Source organism: Tachypleus tridentatus, chromosome 2 (assembly GCF_004210375.1).
Source record: "Tachypleus tridentatus isolate NWPU-2018 chromosome 2, ASM421037v1, whole genome shotgun sequence".
Classification (NCBI taxonomy): Eukaryota; Metazoa; Arthropoda; class Merostomata; order Xiphosura; family Limulidae; genus Tachypleus; species Tachypleus tridentatus.
In genome coordinates this window covers 138,431,837-138,449,174 of record NC_134826.1, presented here as the reverse complement: position 1 = coordinate 138,449,174, position 17,338 = coordinate 138,431,837, and the positions used below count along the sequence as shown (strand labels likewise).

The 17,338-nt window shown below is 36.6% G+C and overlaps 2 protein-coding genes across 2 annotated transcripts in view; one reads left to right on the top strand and one right to left on the bottom strand.

Moving 5' to 3' along the window:
- The window catches only part of LOC143245228 (glycoprotein 3-alpha-L-fucosyltransferase A-like), a 524,457-nt gene that overhangs the window by 105,901 nt on the left and 401,218 nt on the right, over positions 1-17,338 (top strand). The gene's annotated exons all lie outside the window — the stretch shown is intronic.
- LOC143245226 (uncharacterized) overlaps positions 1-17,338 on the bottom strand; it is a 63,127-nt gene that overhangs the window by 39,477 nt on the left and 6,312 nt on the right. The window contains exon 2 of the mRNA XM_076491343.1: positions 10,485-10,600. The gene's annotated coding sequence lies outside the window, so the exon portion shown is untranslated. The remainder of the gene's footprint in view (positions 1-10,484; positions 10,601-17,338) is intronic.

The window sequence follows — 17,338 nt, the reverse complement described above, 5'->3', positions numbered from 1 at the left end:
CCCTCGTGTAGCTTTGGGCGAAATTCAAAAACAATCAAACAAACGTTTGTTGTTCATGAAAGTTGTTGATATAAATAGTGCCTAGACTACCATGTTTGTCGTATCCCATCAGGCCTTATGAGCCAGGGTATTTATCGAAAGGACATGTCGACACTGTTTATGGTATATTCTTCCTTGCTTTCTCTCACCAGTTCTTAGAAATGTTATATTTAGTCTAACTTTGTAAGATGTGTGGGCAACATTTCAAAAAAAAAAAAAAGATGTTACAAATATTTTTGTTGATATAGTTAGATAAAATATTTCCTGTGTTCATCTGTGGATGAGTTTATTAAATTACATCGCTAAAATACAAGGTTCGATTCCCATGGAAGACATATGAGAAGTAGTTCAATGTGTATATTTGCGCTAAAATAACTACTACTTAACTACTTATCCGTTTCGGTAAATGTAATGCAACATACTAACACACATAACCTGTCTAAAGTGATATCATCTATATACTAACACACATAACCTATCTAAAGTGATATCATCTTAAACACAGTACATGCCCAGCATGGCCAGGTGGGTTAAAGGGTTCGACTCGCAATCTCAGGGTTGTGGGTTCGAATCTCCATCACACCAGACATGCTCGTCCTTTCAGCCGTGAGTCAATGTTCGGTCAATCCCACTATTCGTTGGTGAAAGAGTAGCCCAAGAGTCGGCGGTGGTGGTGATAACTACCTGCCTTCCCTCTAGTCTTACACTGCTAAATTAGGGACGACTAGCACAGATAGCCCTCTAGTAGCTTTGCGCGAAATTCAAAACAAACCAAACTTAAAGGCAATACAGATGTGATACAGTATCACTGTAGCTCGTCTCAAATACATTTAATGTCAATATAGCTTGTCGTAAAGATAGTACGGAGGTGACATCACTGTTGTTTACCTTAAAAGCAGTAATGCCATATCACTATTGCCTGTCTTAAAGAACGTACGGTGTTTCTTTTTAATTTTGACACGGTTATGTGTTATATTTGTAAACAAGGGAGATTTTCAACGCGATCTGGATTAGAGAAGTCATGTAATGCACAACTTTTAGTATTATTAATCAAATATTATCCAATTGAGTTCTGACACGTAATATACAATCAAATTTCCTCGAGTGATTTAACGTAATCTATCATGTCATAAACAATTCCATCGCCTCAACTGAACATATAAAGTTTTCTACAGTATAACACTGAAATAGTAAATTCTATTTTTAATGAGTACGGTTGTAGTTATCGCTCATTTATTATTTCTTTCTTTCGTTTATTTTATCTACGAATTTTTTAGTTAAATTAAAACGTTAACTCACCTTCCGGTTAATCAGTTGTATTTTTAGTAAACATTCATGTAGGGTGAAATGTACTCCAGCTTTCCTAGAAGTGATGCACAAGTATTATTATTGTCGCAGCAGATTATGCAAATTTATAATCACATAAGATGTACTGTCGTGAACTACACAGTGAATAAACATCCTGCCAGAAGCTTCACTGAGAGAGAGACTCATAGGATAGCTAATTAATGGTTCAGTTAATGAATTATTGCTGTCTATCACTTACTGTTATTATTAATATTAAAATGTATTTTTTGGAATTTTGTCTTTGGTGTTTTTCTTTTAATTTTTAGTTAATTTTTTTTTCTTGATAATTGTGATATATTGTTTATCGACATGAGTGTCAATTTCTGGCCAGGCATGCGTTTATTTAATATGTTTAGGTAAATGTTGAATTTATTTCTAAGCCTTGTTGTTGTTGAATAAATTCGTGTTTATTAAATACGTTTTGGTAAGTGTTGAATTTATTTCTAAGCCTTGTTATTGTTGAACAAAACGTCATATAATATATATAATAAGAAATATCTGTTACTTTTCACCAAAAATGGATCAACCTGTAGACCATACGGATTTCTGACGTCAATACAAGACATCTGTAGCTATCCCTGATTTTTAACTATTGACCAGATAAAAGCGCTTATCGCCACAAGGGATCTGTTTGCCGTTAAACTGAATAATTAAATTGACAGTTTCTTTTATAACGCTCTAACAGCAGAAAGTTCGTAACTTGTTCGGCTTCTTTACATTTCGAACCTTGAACCTTTCGATCTGTAGCGCAACGCGTTTTTTCTTTATTCACTCCAGTGAATAGAATTTAACTTAAATAAGCCACCGTGCATGGTCCGTTTCGTGGAGACAGAAAAGAAACAAATAAGTTTGGTTAAATTATTGAAAACGTTTGTTTTTTTTAATACGAACATAATGGCTTCCGTCCGGTGGTTAGGGCGCTAGACACGCAGACTGCGGACGGCAGATCCAACTTTTCATCCCACGAAACATGCTCGCCCTTTTAATCGTGGGGGAATTAAAATGTGACGGTTAATTCCACTATTCATCAGTAAAAAGAATAAGCCCAACAGCATGCAGTGGGTTGTGATGACTATCTGACTTCTCTCCACAGCATGCAGTGGGTTGTGATGACTATCTGACTTCTCTCCACAGCATGCAGTGGGTTGTGATGACTATCTGACTTCTCTCCACAGCATGCAGTGGGTTGTGATGACTATCTGACTTCTCTCCACAGCATGCAGTGGGTTGTGATGACTATCTGACTTCTCTCCACAGCATGCAGTGGGTTGTGATGACTATCTGACTTCTCTCCACAGCATGCAGTGGGTTGTGATGACTATCTGACTTCTCTCCACAGCATGCAGTGGGTTGTGATGACTATCTGACTTCTCTCCACAGCATGCAGTGGGTTGTGATGACTATCTGACTTCTCTCCACAGCATGCAGTGGGTTGTGATGACTATCTGACTTCTCTCCACAGCATGCAGTGGGTTGTGATGACTATCTGACTTCTCTCCACAGCATGCAGTGGGTTGTGATGACTATCTGACTTCTCTCCACAGCATGCAGTGGGTTGTGATGACTATCTGACTTCTCTCCACAGCATGCAGTGGGTTGTGATGACTATCTGACTTCTCTCCACAGCATGCAGTGGGTTGTGATGACTATCTGACTTCTCTCCAGCCTTACACTGCGCAGTGGGTTGTGATGACTATCTGACTTCTCTCCACAGCATGCAGTGGGTTGTGATGACTATCTGACTTCTCTCCAGCCTTACACTGCGCAGTGGGTTGTGATGACTATCTGACTTCTCTCCACAGCATGCAGTGGGTTGTGATGACTATCTGACTTCTCTCCACAGCATGCAGTGGGTTGTGATGACTATCTGACTTCTCTCCACAGCATGCAGTGGGTTGTGATGACTATCTGACTTCTCTCCAGCCTTACACTGCGCAGTGGGTTGTGATGACTATCTGACTTCTCTCCACAGCATGCAGTGGGTTGTGATGACTATCTGACTTCTCTCCACAGCATGCAGTGGGTTGTGATGACTATCTGACTTCTCTCCACAGCATGCTGTGGGTTGTGATGACTATCTGACTTCTCTCCACAGCATGCAGTGGGTTGTGATGACTATCTGACTTCTCTCCAGCCTTACACTGCGCAGTGGGTTGTGATGACTATCTGACTTCTCTCCACAGCATGCAGTGGGTTGTGATGACTATCTGACTTCTCTCCACAGCATGCAGTGGGTTGTGATGACTATCTGACTTCTCTCCACAGCATGCAGTGGGTTGTGATGACTATCTGACTTCTCTCCACAGCATGCAGTGGGTTGTGATGACTATCTGACTTCTCTCCACAGCATGCAGTGGGTTGTGATGACTATCTGACTTCTCTCCACAGCATGCAGTGGGTTGTGATGACTATCTGACTTCTCTCCACAGCATGCAGTGGGTTGTGATGACTATCTGACTTCTCTCCACAGCATGCAGTGGGTTGTGATGACTATCTGACTTCTCTCCACAGCATGCAGTGGGTTGTGATGACTATCTGACTTCTCTCCACAGCATGCAGTGGGTTGTGATGACTATCTGACTTCTCTCCACAGCATGCAGTGGGTTGTGATGACTATCTGACTTCTCTCCACAGCATGCAGTGGGTTGTGATGACTATCTGACTTCTCTCCACAGCATGCAGTGGGTTGTGATGACTATCTGACTTCTCTCCACAGCATGCAGTGGGTTATGATGACTATCTGACTTCTCTCCAGCCTTACACTGCGCAGTGGGTTGTGATGACTATCTGACTTCTCTCCACAGCATGCAGTGGGTTGTGATGACTATCTGACTTCTCTCCACAGCATGCAGTGGGTTGTGATGACTATCTGACTTCTCTCCAGCCTTACACTGCGCAGTGGGTTGTGATGACTATCTGACTTCTCTCCACAGCATGCAGTGGGTTGTGATGACTATCTGACTTCTCTCCACAGCATGCAGTGGGTTGTGATGACTATCTGACTTCTCTCCACAGCATGCAGTGGGTTGTGATGACTATCTGACTTCTCTCCAGCCTTACACTGCGCAGTGGGTTGTGATGACTATCTGACTTCTCTCCACAGCATGCAGTGGGTTGTGATGACTATCTGACTTCTCTCCACAGCATGCAGTGGGTTGTGATGACTATCTGACTTCTCTCCACAGCATGCTGTGGGTTGTGATGACTATCTGACTTCTCTCCACAGCATGCAGTGGGTTGTGATGACTATCTGACTTCTCTCCAGCCTTACACTGCTAAATTAGAGAAAGCTAGCGCAGATAACCCTCGCGGTTATTCATCTTTAAGAATTTTATGTTTTCAATACGTGAAACGTGTTCATTTGTTTCTAGCGTATTCCCAAGGAACGTATGTATTTTATTATATCCAGAGAGTAAGAATACGTTTCCTACCGGATTTGATTCGCGGAAAAAATATTATGAAAAGTCCTCATTGTTCTATTAATGATGGTCCCCCAACCACACACACAAAGTGTTGTCGGCAATGAATATAGTGAACACATTGTGGGTGAAATACTCTTTATTTACGTTTCGAATTTTTTAAACCCACGAGAGAACTATTTAAATAATGTAGTATTTAGAAATAGACATAAATGCATTGTCTTATGAGAAGTACAATTGACTAGTAGGTGTCGAAATTAGACCTAATATATATGTATATACACTGCTGGCCAAAATCTTAAGACCAATGAACATAAAGAGAAAATGTGCATTTTGCGTTGTTAGACTCAATCACTTATTTGAGTAGAGCTTCGAAAGATGAAAATAAGAAAAAGGAAAATAAAAAAAAAAACTTTTTTAACATTTAATAGGGAAAATGTGAACACCATGAAATTAGCCTAAATACTAGCTGGTCAAAAGTTTAAGACCATACCAAAAAGAGGTCCTAAACAAGGTAGAAAATTCCCAACAAGAGGTCTCAGTAGTGAGTTGCACGGCCGTCATTGCGAATACCTTCAAGCATTCGCTTTGGCATGGTCGATATAAGCGTTTACAGAAGGATGGCTGGAATGTTATTCCAAGTGGTGAAGATGGCTTCACGAAGATTATGCACTGTTTGGAATTGACGTCCATTTCTATAGACTTCCCTTGCCATCCACCCCAAACATTTTCAATGGGGTTCAGTTCGAGCGAACACGCTGGATATCCAAAAAGAATCATGTTATTCGCCATGAAAAAGTCCTTTGTCGTGCGGGCATTGTGGATTGCAACGTTGTCCTGCTGAAAGATCCAGTCATTTCCACATAGGCGATGGTCTTCAGTCAATAATGATGCTCTTTCTAACATGCCAATGTAGCCAGGTGCTGTTTGACGCCCCTGCATAACCTGAAGCTCCATTGTTCCATGGAAGGAGAGAGCACCCCAGATCATGATGGAACCTCCTCCACTGTGTCGTGTAGAAAATGTCTCCGGTGGAATATCCTTATCGTGCCAGTAACGTTGGAAGCCATCTGGACAATCATGGTTAAATTGTTTATCAACAGAGAACAAAACTTTATTCCATTTTTCTACGTCACACGTTTGGTGCTTCTCAGCAAAGTTTAACCAAGCTGTTTCGAGATGTGGAAGGAGGCGTGGCCTTTGAAGACATTTACGGTTTTTAAAGCCTTTCTATCGTAGATGCCGTCTTATTTTTCTTAAGCTGCATTCTGCGTCTGTAAGGGCTTAATCTGGTTCGACGATTGGCTGGTGTCTTGCCGGATAATCCATCGAATTCCACTGCTCAACGCCAGCGAAATTTTCTTGGGCCAACCACTTGAAATTCTTGTTCTGTATCCCTTAGAATCTTTTAAGAAATTTGCAACAGCAGTTTTACTGCGCCCAATCTCACCAGCGATGGCACGTTGAGAGAGACCTTGCTTTTGAAGCTCGAAAATTCTGCCATGTTCAAACTCTGTGAACTTTTTAGCTTTTGCCATGTTTTTACCCAATGTAATACAGGAGATGTCAATGGGAGATGTTGACAACGATAATGCTTGAACTCAAATGACTAAATCTCGTTACGTGTTTACCGATTAATGCTTCGTTTCAGTATGGTCTTAAACTTTTGACCAACTAGTATTTAGGCTAATTTCATAGTGTTCACATTTTCCCTACTAAATGCTAAAAAAGTGTTTTTTTATTTTTATTTTCCATTTTCTTATTTTCATCTTTCGAAGCTCTACTCAAATAAGTGGTTGAGTCTAACAACGCAAAATGCATATTTTTTCTTTATGTTAATTCACCTTAAGATTTTGGCCACCAGTGTATATATATACATATATATAGTATTTCACTCTGTTTATCTTGTTATATTTACTTTTCTATAAGTCCTTTTGAAACTAAAAACAACTTCGACATTGTTGATACTGTGGGCTCATACCACCTAGAAGGGCTTCTATCAGTCATCTCTGTTTATGTATTTGTTCATACCTTTTACCATGTATAACAAATCTACAGTTACAGTAGGGTTTCGACTCCCTGTTGCAAACTGAGACAAGCTCTATGTCTTTTGCCTTTCCGTACAATACAGTTTTGCAACCTGTTTGTAATAATGTGTAGGTTACCATTATGGTTGTTACCCTTCGGTACAGTACGGCACATCCTCTCTGCAATAATGTGTAGGTGACCATTATGATTGTCGTCCTTTCGTACAGTACGGTGTTGCAACCTGTTTAAAATATGTGTAATGATCATTATGATTGTTGTCCTTTCTTACAGTACAGTGTTGGAACCTGTTTCAAATACGGTATAATGATTATTATAAAATATAATATAATACGGTATCATAATTATTATGATTAATACAAAATAAAATATAATACGGTATCATAATTATTATGATTTTTGCAAAATATAATATAATACGGGATCAAGAGTATTATAAAATATAATACGGTATTCTAATTATTATAAACTATAATATAAAACGGATTGATAATTATTATGATTATTATAAAATATAATATAATACGGTTCGATAATTATTATGATTATTATAAAATATAATATATTACGGTATGATTATTACAAAATATAATATAATACGGTATAATAATTATTATGATTATTAATATACAAAAGTCATGTTCAACGTATCTTTAACGTACTGTTTCTAATTGAAAGACAGAATTCTCTACCATTTTCACAGCCTTCTTGACAATGTTAGGTATATTCAGCTAACACAACAACCAGCATAAGTTACTATGACGACAGACTGAACAACTGTTGCAATAAATTCATCGTCTAGGCGACAAGTTTTATTTATTGTTAGACATACATTTTTATAGTAAGTTTTAAGCGTTTTCCTAAATTAATTCAATACACAACGCAGCGTATTATGTCCAAAATAACGTTTGCTTATATGATATTTGAAGCAAATTGTTGTTTTTTAACTCATCTGTTTTTCAAAATATAGATAAGGTTTCGTTATAAAAAACAAACTGTTGACGAATTAAACCTTTTAAGGAGAATTGAATATTTACATAACAAAAAAATAAACGTGAAGAGACAAACGACAGATTACTGTTTTAACCTGAGTCTCAGCGATTAGAACCAAGTGATTTACTACTCGCTGGTTTTCTTTGATTCAGATTTTCCATACAAAGCTGTACAAATACGTATGTATCTGTTCATATATATACTTGTTAATAATGTCAGTATTTTTATAGTATTTTTGGTGTAACCCTAGAATTCAGGGTTGGATCAACGCAATGGACAGCACGCAAACAGCTGATCACACAATATGACGCTCAAAGCAAACAAGAATAATTTGTTGGACTTCCATTTTAGAAGCACAAATAAATCGAAACTGAAACTGAAAATAATACAGCGAAATGTGGCGCTACTTTGGGTAACACATTAATAATGACTTAATTAATTTATCTTTTCACAATATTCTTTGAAACGTAAGTCAGAGATACTACTAGATAATCTAACAAGTGGGACTCTTAGAACTAAAACAAAACGTGTTCAAAATATTATACTTCCTTGTGCACTTAGTAGGATAGGAGTAAGTTTAAGGACTAACAATCCTAAAATTCAAGTTTAAGTCCCCGCGATTGACAGAGAAGATAGTCCAATGCAGCTTTACTCTAAATCGAACAAATTAAGATGAATATTTAGAAACATTAAAGCATTATAAATACTTCAGTAATCATAACTACATTTTAACAAAACGTAGCATATTTTTGTTTGTTTTGAATTTCGCGTAAAGCCTCACCAGAGTCATCTGCGCTAGCCGTCCTTAATGTAGCAGTGAAAGACTAGAAGGAAGGCAGCTAGTTATCACCACCCACCGCCAACTCTTGGGTTTCTCTTTTACCAACGAATAATGGTATTGACCGTTACTTTATAACGCCCCCACGGCTGAAAGGGCGAGTATATTTAGTGTGACGGGGATTCGAATCCGCGACTCTCAGGTTACGAGTCGAGTGCCCTAATCATGTGGTCATGCCGGGCCTGTAACATACGGTTCCTTTTTGTTGTCTTCTAACTTCACTGGTTATTTTACGATCAAAAACAAAACAAAGCCTAACGAATATGAAAGGAGGAATAATCTCTGGTATTTCGAAATTGTCTTATTTCGAAAACAATATTTTGGGCTTGAAATCGCAAAATTTACTTTGAACGAACTCGGAATAAAAATTACATAAACTTGTTCTCTTTTGTCGCTTCAGTTTTACCAGAAATACTGAAAATAAAAACAAACAAACGAATACAAACCACTACTATTTCAGTGGATCATTATTTTGGGTCAACTGTACATTATAATTAACGTAGCTGTTCTATAATTAAACAAACAAACGAAAGCTAAACAAAGTTTCACAATTTGCTTATTGTATTCTTGTTACCAGGGGCGTAGATCCTGGGGTGATAGGGAAAATACATCCCCCCTTCATTTTAGGTGGGGGGTATGGTGCATACGATCACCCTCCCCCCTACAGTTTGGTCTGTTGAATTGTTTTATTGCACCACAAGTCTACAAATTGTGTGTTTGTTCTTGTGATTGTCGTGTTCTTACCAATCGAATTACATAATTAGGCCTAAATGTAGGCTTTTTCAGTAGCCAAAATGTACATCTTTAATATAGGCGTGCTTCTAAACGTTTCGATCTAAGCGATAGTTCGTATCAGTCAGTAAGCCTAAGTATACATGCAAGTATCGTGGCAACAATATTATTCTGTGACTGCATGTTTACAGCTTTCAGGTTCACATAATCAGAGATTACCAACTTGCAAATTGAACAGTCCACATAAGTGGTTGCAACAATCATACCCCCCATCGGGTGTAAAAAATCTACGCCCCTGCTTGTTACACTCCATAATTTGACCATTCACCTTCGTGTCCAATAAATTAACGACCTCTGGATATCATCTCTTTGACGTACATACCAATCTCCGATGACATTTTTTTACAACAATTGCTTGTAAACTTCACAAAATATTACTCTACTCACGTTTTTTATCTTTCTCCATACGTTTCGACGACTACGCGTTCGCATATAGTACTTATTTTATCGATTTAAAGTGGTCGATGGCACAAATAACTTCCTCATGCACCGCCAACCACGATGTTTTGCACTAACCAACAAAGCTCAAAACTATTTACCGTCCGCTAAGCAGTAAACAATAGTTGTTGCGCATGCTCAGTTTTTTATTTATTTTTTTTTTTTTTAGTAAACCGTTGTTGTGACAAGTATTTTTTGACCGCTAGGTAGGACTTGTGTCACCAATGTGTATGAACACAGCGGAAACACCCAGAAAATAATGCACTTAATACAGTAATATCCACAGAAACACACGCTACGTACAGAAATAGAAACGCGACTTAACGTGTGGCGTGCATTGTTGACAGTGAGATTTGCAATACTACAAGTAGTAAGTGTTCGAAATTCGCTGTCTACCTTTTATACTCAATGTTTCTTAGAAATAACGGTGTACGCATTGTATGATTTATAGTCTATACGCAAAAAAGGTAGTACAAATTTTTTTTAACGTAGGTTTCTTTTTGTAAAATAATATTTAAATCCACAACAACAGAACACCGCCAAATTATAGTGATTCCAGTTTCGACATTCACTTGTTCTCTTCAATCTGTCTCCTGCTGGAACAGCCGTATGTCTTCGGATTTACAACGCTAAAATCAGGGGTTCGATTCCTCTCGGTGGACACACTAGATAGCCCAATGTGGCTTTGCTGTAAGAAAAAATACACAAACACACACAACTCTTCAATCTGATGTTGGCATCTAGTGATAAAATATGGTAAATTTATTTTTGTGTGTGGTAATGGTAAATACGAAATAGACTTCTAACAACAAACTGTTTGAACACTTATTTATGGTTTAGTTAGATTCTCGTGTCCCACAGTGGCGCACCGTTTTGTAAGCGAATTTACCACAGTTGAAACCGGGTTGCGATTGCCGTAGTGGGTAGAGCACAGATATCCCTTTGTGTAGCTTTGTGCTCAACTAAAATGAATCTACATTCGTATGTATTTATCTGTATAATTTAGCATGTACGAATGACGTTTTAAGCTGGTGATTTTCTTTCACAATATAGCGCACAAACAAATCGGTTAGTAAAACGAAACTTACTACAATGAAGAGTAGGGAGGTATGAACCCAGACATAACACACAGATACGTGACAAGATGAACTTCCCAAAGTGTTCTGTTTTAAGAGTAAATACAAGCTAAATTACGAGTAACAAATGTTCAAGTTCATATGTCACGCTATGTTAGAGCCTACAGAGTGCATAATTCTTCTCACAATTCATGGCATACGCACGAGTGGCAACGGAACGCGAATCGCAGACCCTCAGATTCATAATCCGGCAAGCTATCAAATAGGTCACATCCATCCTTCAGAGACTGGGACATATCTTGTACTATACGTGTTTCCTTAAGTGAGAGGATTGGTAATCGAATCCCCCCAAAGAACGTTACCAACACGTATTTGAGAAGGAAGAAAAATATTTTTTGATCACTACATTTGTTGTTTAGGGGGTAGTAAATAGTTTTTATCTGATGTAAAATAAGGCTATATTGTATATACGTATATCAATATTTAATTATTAATTTACAGAAGCAAACACACATACACACACATATATATATATTACAGATATTAATTTCACTTCTATGTATTAGTATATGTATGAACATCATTGGCAGACAGCGCAACAATTGGTCAGAGGCTTCTAGATACTAACGTAATAAAGCTATAACTTATTTCATGAATAATATAGAATTAATCAAATTATTGTAACAAAAATGCTTCGAAACGACTTAAGAGAGAGCATGAAAATGCTATGTATTAAAGACACCTGATGTACAGGCCCAAATCTGCTTTTATACCAACACCGGACATACATTATTCACGATTTTAAGTAAAGTGTCAATTATATCAGATTTGTAAAGAGTGGAAATAATTTTAAATAATTAAAAACCCGAGTAAAAATGCATAAGTGTGTTACAGGTCGAAACTCCTAGAGTATCCACAATAGACTGATGTCTGGCATGGCTAATTATTGATCACGTGACATCTGACGTCTCGATGGAAGAAACTGGTAAATAAAAGCCATTGTTATTTTTTTGATAAGCGACTTATTTTACAGGAGTTAACTGTTTTAAAGATGTCAGATTTGACATTTGTGGGGCTCAGTATACTCAAGCCTTAGTGTTTAAAGCTATGCTATTAATTCTGAAGTCTCTTATTAAAAAATTATTTTTGAGTGAGTGGGTTTCGTTATGTCTCAATAAAGAGACATTCTGCTTTCCTGTTGTTTAATTTTCTTCTGCCAGACCCGGCATGGCCACGTAGTTAGGGGGCTCGACTCGTAATCTGAGGGTCGTAGGTTCGAATTCCCGTCACATCAAGCATGCTCGCCCTCGTGTGAGCATTATAACGTTACGATCATTCCCACTATTCATTGGTAAGGGTAGCCCAAGAGTTGGCGGTGGGTGGTGATGACTAGCTGCCTTCCCTGTAGTCTTACAATGCTAAGGGACAGCTAGCGAATCCCCGTCACACGAAACATGCTCGCCCTGTCAGCCGTGGGGGCGTTATCCCACTATTCGTTGGTAAAAGAGTAGCCCAAGAGTTAGCGATAGGTGGTGATGACTAGCTGCCTTCACTCTAGTCTTACACTGCTAAACTAGGGACGGTTAGAGCAGGTAACCCTCGTGTAGCTTTGCGCGAAATTCAAACCAAATCAAACGGATTGGAGACGCTTCTGCAAAACTCCTTAGTCCTACAGGAAAGCCCAACCCTTCATCACTAGAATGTGACGGTTTGATGGAGTTTGAACAAATAAATAAAAGTTCCATCAAAATCTCAGATAGAAGACACCGATATGAGAATATGTGTAAAGGTAGAGCTTGGTCACGTTACACCTACAACCATCTCTTTATTTAAAACACAAAACAAATCACGAATAGGGAAAACAAATGAGATAAAAAGAGTCGAATTTTAAAAAAACGTTTTAATACAAAGTAAGAGTTAACTTGCGTTACACCTACAATCGTTTGTTCACTAAAAATACGAATAAGTAAAACAGAAAAGATAGCAAAAGGTGAACCGTAAAAGCTTTACTGTAACCTAAGAGTTTGTTTGTTTGGAATTAAGCACAAACCTACACACAATCGCCTATCTGTGCTCTGTCCAACACGGGTATCGAAAACCGGTTTCTAGCCGCGTGAGTCCACCCATATATCGCTGTGGTAATGGGGACGTAACGTAAGGGCTAAGTTATGTTACATCTACAACACTATTTGTTTATTTGAAAACAAACACGATGAAACATAAATAAAGAATATAAGGAAAAAGCTTTAACAGTTTGTGCAAGTGGATCTGTCTTCCGTAGACACAAAGAATAAGAGAACAAAAGTAAGTCCATTTATTGAAAGCGGTAGAACATTTAACTTTCAGCTTGCCTTAACATTGTTTAGGTAGCACTATCACATATTTGCCCATTAAAAACTGAAGGACGTATGTGAAAATAAAACTTTCATTGAACTTGGTTTTAAAAACTGATTACGAACATCAGTTACAAACCAGCATATTATATATACAGTTATCTATTAGTTGCCTCACACAGCTGAGCTACTGACCACTAGGGGCTTTTAACAGACCAATGACAACTGTGGCACACCAACAGATGGCCAAACACGACATTCTAGTTCACTAAAAGTAGTGTTTCTCCACTAATTTCTCCACAGCCGAAATAGTACAAGAACAGATAGTAGAACATTCTATCTACAATTCTAGTAGAACATTCTATCTGCAATTCTAGTATAACATTCTAACCTACAATTCTAGTAGAACATTCTAACCTGCAATTCTAGTAGAACATTCTATCTTCAATTTTAGTAGAACATTCTATCTGCAATTCTAGTAGAACATTCTATCTGCAATTCTAGTAGAACATTCTAACCTACAATTCTAGTAGAACATTCTAACCTACAATTCTAGTAGAACATTCTATCTGCAATTCTAGTAGAACATTCTATCTGCAATTCTAGTAGAACATTCTAACCTACAATTCTAGTAGAACATTCTAACCTACAATTCTAGTAGAACATTCTAACCTACAATTCTAGTAGAACATTCTATCTGCAATTCTAGTAGAACATTCTATCTGCAATTCTAGTAGAACATTCTATCTGAAATTCTAGTAGAACATTCTATCTGCAATTCTAGTAGAACATTCTAACCTGCAGTTCTAGTAGAACATTCTAACCTACAATTCTAGTGGAACATTCTATCTGCAATTCTAGTAGAACATTCTATCTGCAATTCTAGTAGAACATTCTATCTGCAATTCTAGTAGAACATTCTATCTGAAATTCTAGTAGAACATTCTATCTGCAATTCTTAGAACATTCTAACCTGCAGTTCTAGTAGAACATTCTAACCTACAATTCTAGTAGAACATTCTATCTGCAATTCTAGTAGAACATTCTATCTGCAATTCTAGTAGAACATTCTATCTGCAATTCTAGTATAACATTCTAACCTACAATTCTAGTAGAACATTCTAACCTGCAATTCTAGTAGAACATTCTATCTTCAATTTTAGTAGAACATTCTATCTGCAATTCTAGTAGAACATTTTATCTTCAATTTTAGTAGAACATTCTATCTGCAATTCTAGTAGAACATTCTATCTGCAATTCTAGTAGAACATTCTATCTGCAATTCTAGTAGAACATTCTAACCTGCAATTCTAGTAGAACATTCTATCTGCAATTCTAGTAGAACATTCTATTTGCAATTCTAGTAGAACATTCTATTTGCAATTCTAGTAGAACATTCTATTTGCAATTCGAGTAGAACATTCTATTGGGTTGAGGAATAATTTGTGAGCGTTTTTTCAAGTTAAAAAAATATATTCATAAATGAAACGCTTTCGCAAAATATTTCATGTCATTTGGTAGATAATTTTTTGCTCTAATAGATGGTGTGTTTGATTTTCATATGTCTTTAATTTTTGCTTTTATTTTCAGCTCATTAAATGGAATGTCAAGTGGACAAAATCGAGCATTTTCGACACCATCTGCTTTTCGCATTTAATTTCTTGCAATTTCGTTTAAAACAATGCATACTATATACCTAGGTATTACATGAAATAAAGTATCATAATAAATGTTTTGGGTGTAATGTGTTCATGCATTGAAGTATTGTATAGTCTTGCATGTAATGCTTGAATGAAATTATTTAAAAACGCTCACGAATTATTCCTCAACTTAATATTTGCAATTCTAGTAGAACATTCTAACCTGCAATTCTAGTAAAACATTCTATCTTCAATTTTAGTAGAACATTCTATCTGCAATTCTTGGAAGTTTCCGATTTCACGATATTTTCTAGAAGAGTTTTATCTTTTGTGTGTATAATTTCGTGTAGGTGTGACTTTCATTAAAAACTGAAACTGATAAAAGTGTGGATTATCCATCGTTACACGAAACGAACTATAGTTTTAATTCACGTGTGATTTTACCAAAGTAAAAGATCATCCTTTCACTCAGATGATTAAATATATTTAACGGACCAAAATTTAGGCTTATGATAACTTTGATCCATTATTCAGGTGTGTAACAGTTATACGGCTAGGACGACTCGGATTCGGAATTATCAAACTCTAGACAATTTTCTGTAGTGTTTGTTTGTAGCACCCTAGCTGCACGTTCAAAAGGAAGTTGTTTCATTTCAGACACTAATGTTCACTGAAATAATAGTATCTACCAAAACATTCTTTGTAATGACAAGAAGGACCATTAGAGAAACAAATGAGGTTCTAGAAAGACGTATATTCAGATAAACAAAAAGTGGATACAAGGTTAAATAATAATTAATTCTAAGTGAAAGTTGATGATGATGTATCAACATCACTACACCTGTTATATCCAATACCGACGAGGCTTGTCGCCTATTACCAAGATTCTTCAGACCATCTGAGTTACGATAGATGTGATTTATATTTACAAAATGTTTATCAGTAACTATTATGACGTGTTTATTTGAATGAAGAGTAATATATAATTATCGTCACACCACAATTAGGTTAAGGATAGTTGAACAATATATTATTCATTTAATTAACACAATATATTATTATTTAGGTTAAGGATAGTTGAACAATATATTATTCATTTAATTAACACAATATATTATTATTTAGGTTAAGGATAGTTGAACAGTATATTATTCATTTAATTAACACAATATATTATTATTTAGGTTAAGGATAGTTGAACAGTATATTATTCATTTAATTAACATAATATATTACTATTTAGGTTAAGGATAGTTGAACAGTATATTACTCATTTAATTAACATAATATATTATTATTTTCTCTGCAAGATGACAACAAACGGATTTAAATATTGAATTTATGAATAGTTAATTAAACATTAGATTAGGCTTTGATACCAAGCAGAATGTTTTGACATTCTGAATGAAAGAAAGAGTATACATAAACGTCCCATCGGTAAGTTTACGGATTTATAACACTGAAATCAGAGGTTCGATCCCTTCGGTAGACTTAGCAGATTTTATAAACAAATAAATATTAATTTATTAGACTAATAAACTATTTCGAAATGTTTTTAATAGACGGTTGTTACAATTTCTTTACATCTCGTCAAGCAGTTTGTTGTATACGTTCGTTAAAACCTGCTAGTACTGAGTTTAGGGTGTGGGAGATCGGAAAGCAATCATGCCACGGTCAGTAGCTTATACGATAACCTAAGCCTAATTATATATTAGTTACTAATATAATTATTATTAATTATCAACTAGTTTTTATCCTACTAATTTCGTTGATAACCTGTTACCGATATCAGTTCTGCTTTGTTTTGGTTGTTGTTAAGCGCAAAGATACGCAATGGGCTACCTGTGCTCTGCCCACTACGGATATCAAAGCCTGATTTTTTAGCGTCATAAGACTGCGGGCATACCGCTAATCCACTAGGGGCGCTGGCATCAATAAACTCTTCAGGAGGACTATTTTTGTCTCAGTGGTGGCTAGAGAGACTGGTCCGTTGGGAGGGGGTATCACCCCCCATTAATACTCTAATCAACTAGTTTATTTGAATGTATTCAAGGGGGTGTCCATATTTTGCTAGCTAGACTGGGTTTGTCATCACTTTTGTGTCGTGCGTGGTTTATGCTGAATTATCTTCATATTATTCCAACTTATTACGTCGTCTTCCTCTTCTCTGGCATTATGGACTATCGTACATAGATCACTATAATGTTACTGAACTTTGAATTTATTTGGATTTTTGTCGGAGTCCATATTCACAATGGATATTGTAGATGGTACTTTTGCTTCCAGTTGGGTCTATAAATGGTTTGTTTGGTATTGGTTTCGGTTTCTGAGTATTGTCCTGAGTTTATGATGTTTATGTATTTTCCGTATGTGTTCA